The sequence below is a fragment of the Plectropomus leopardus genome, unplaced genomic scaffold, assembly GCF_008729295.1.
Source record: "Plectropomus leopardus isolate mb unplaced genomic scaffold, YSFRI_Pleo_2.0 unplaced_scaffold11882, whole genome shotgun sequence".
In the NCBI taxonomy this organism is placed as follows: domain Eukaryota; kingdom Metazoa; phylum Chordata; class Actinopteri; order Perciformes; family Serranidae; genus Plectropomus; species Plectropomus leopardus.
This window is the reverse complement of record NW_024612596.1, coordinates 1-2,884: the sequence shown is the minus strand read 5'-3', so window position 1 is coordinate 2,884 and position 2,884 is coordinate 1. Positions and strand designations below refer to the sequence as shown.

At 43.5% G+C, this 2,884-nt stretch overlaps 1 long non-coding RNA gene across 1 annotated transcript; it reads right to left on the bottom strand.

Annotated features, from left to right (window-relative positions):
* Positions 1 to 437: 437 nt before the first annotated feature.
* LOC121963612 lies at positions 438 to 1,759 on the bottom strand. Its single transcript, XR_006107256.1, has 3 exons — positions 1,359 to 1,759; positions 1,085 to 1,129; positions 438 to 1,013 (listed from the first exon to the last, which is right to left on the bottom strand). It is a non-coding gene; the product is annotated as an uncharacterized LOC121963612 (long non-coding RNA).
* Positions 1,760 to 2,884: the final 1,125 nt, after the last annotated feature.

Genomic DNA, 2,884 nt, shown 5'->3' with positions numbered 1-2,884 from the left:
TATATAGACACACACACACACCTATTCCAAAATGAATTATTAATTATAAGCAATTTATTGACAGATTCTGTTCTTAAACATAATAATCAATAATTCATGAAATCAATGATCATAGTGAGACTGTTGGTAAACTCCAACTCCCAGAGTGCATTTCATCAACAGACAGCCAATCACAGGCCTTCAGGAAGCATGAGGAGTGTTTTATCGTTGTTTGAAGTCCATTATGAGTCCAGTTTCAAACTGATTCCTGAAACCGGATTCAATGGTTCACACTCTCTTTCTGGCCAATCAGCTCTCATCTGAGGACTACAATACCCATGAGCCTCAGCAGCTGTCTCCATGGAGACGAGGTCATGTGATGATGACGGCTGCTTCACTTCCTTCCAATGCCAAAAGGGTCGCTTGCAGCGCCGCCAGCCATCTCGTCCCCGCCCTGCATGGAGGAGCCGAGGTTCACCGTGAGACAGGTGGGGAGAACACACCTGCTGCCATAGTACGTCACCGAGGACAGGCTGGGGGACAGACGGGTAAATACAGGTGAGACAGTGCAGGACAGACAGGTAGAGACAGGTGGGATACTGAAGCAGAGACAGATAGTGACAGGTGAGACACTGGGGGACAGACAGGTAGAATCAGGTGAGACAGGCCTGTGTCAGGTGTGACAGGTGAGTCAGGCGTTACAGGTGAGGTGTGTGATAGGTGTAACATGTGAGTCAGATATATTACAGGTGTGTGACGTGAGTCAGGTATGTTACAGGTGTGACATGTGAGTCAGGTGATGCAGGTGTGACAGGGGAGTCAGATGTATGACAGGTGTGTGACATGTGAGTTAGGTGTGTGACAGGTGAGACAGTTGTGTTACAGGTGCGTGACATGTGAGTTAGGTGTGTGACAGGTGAGACAGGTGTGTTACAGGTGCATGACAGGTGAGTCAGGTGTGTGACAGGTGAGACAGGTGCGTTACAGGTGTATGACAGGTGAGGTCTCACTCTCGGTCCAGGGGGAACAGGAACCTGTGAAACAAACAAAGAAGTTTCAGCAGATTTCAGAGCTGATGGAAAAAGTGTGAAGTGACTCTACGTACAGGAGAGGAGAGATCCTCGAGTCGTCCATCGAGTTGTTCGAGTGTCTGAGGAGCAAAACACATCAGACCCGTTAACTTCCACCTGTCCTACAGAGAACATTTATTAAACTGTTCTCTTCTAATGAGGTTCTCAGTCTGACGTTCTACTGACCACAGAACCATTTATTAACCTGTTCTCTTTGGTTCCACAACAGAACAGTCAGTCACATTCTCTGAGTGTGTGTTCACTGTCAGTGTGTATTATTGTGCGTAGTTGTTGTGTACATTGTGTGACCTTGTGAAGTTGCCCTCTGTGTTGTTACCATGGTTATGGGACTCAAACCTGCAGAGGAAACAGGAGACAGATCGATTTACCAAATTAAAACAAATGTAACTGATGCGCCTGGTGGCTCAGTGGATAGAGCGGCGGCTCTTATACAGACTGTATCTTTGCCGCAGCGGCCACAGGTTTGATTCCGTCATCGACCCGTTGCTGCATGTTGCCCCCTCCCTTTCTCCCCCCTTCACTGTGTGTGTATTGTTGTGTGTAGCTGTTGTGTACATTGTGTGACCTTGTGAAGTTGCCTCCTGTGTTGTTGCCGTGGTTACGGGAATCAAACCTGCAGAGGCAGCAGGAAGCAGTTTCACCAAATTAAAACTAAATTAAATTCAGTTTCTTTCAAACGACTCAAAAAGTACCAACTACACACTGTGTGTATTATTGTGTAGTTGTTATGTATATTGTCTGTAGTTGTGTGTGTTATTGTGTAGAAGCTGTGTGTAGGTGTCTTGTGTATTATTGAGTGTAGCTGTTGTGTACATTGTGTGACCTTGTGAGGTTGCTGTGGTTACGAGCCTCGGACCTGCAGATGAAACAGGAAACAGATTTGATCAGAAAAAAATGTAATTTCATTTATATCTCTGAAGCTGTGTCTGATGAGTCAGGGGTCAGGAGGAAAAACTCCCCCCAAAAAACCCAAACAACAGGAATAAAAAAATGTTGGCACCTCTGTTTCATTCAGAAATTATCCTTCACTGAATATTCAGTCTCTATAGAAACATAACTGTGTTACAAGTGATCCGAAAATATAAAATGAAAAAAGACGAACAGCAGACTTAGATATTTCAGCTCAGTGAAGTTTCTCAGAGAGTCACAGTTCGGAGTTCAGAGCAGACTGTTATAAAAACTGTTATAAAAACTGTCATAAAAACTGTTATAAAAACTGTTATAAAAACTGTTGTAAAACAGTCTCAGGAGGTTTGTTTGATGATTATTTCATAATCGTGTTTCAGATTCAGTTTGATCTGTAAATAATTTTATTTAAAGTTTATGTAAACCTTTTCACACATTCTCAGCTGCTTCTTCTTCCTCATTCAGTTCAGCTTTTCTGCGTCAACATCTTTCCTTCACATTATCGCTACTTTTCAACGTGCAGCGTTCGCACTCACAGTTTCTTCAAAAACGAAACTCTCCAGTTTTATAATGTTTTTTTTAATTGTAAGAAATTGTCTGTTGATCTGTTTTCATGTTTCTTCTTTTATCTTCTGATTAGATTTGAATTTTCAGATTGTTTGAATCTCACCTGTCACCTGCAGGAGGAAGAGGAGCAGCAGAGACCCACATTGTCATCTTCATCACCATCATCATCACCACCATCATCTCCATCATCGTCATCGTCAGAAAGACGGCCACAGACTGAGTGGACTTCATCACAGAGAGGACGACTATTTATATTCTGAAGGTCTCCTCCTCTTCATCATCAGCTGAAGGTCTCCTCTTCGTCTGCTGAAGGTCTCCTCCTCTTCCTCCGCTGAAAGTCT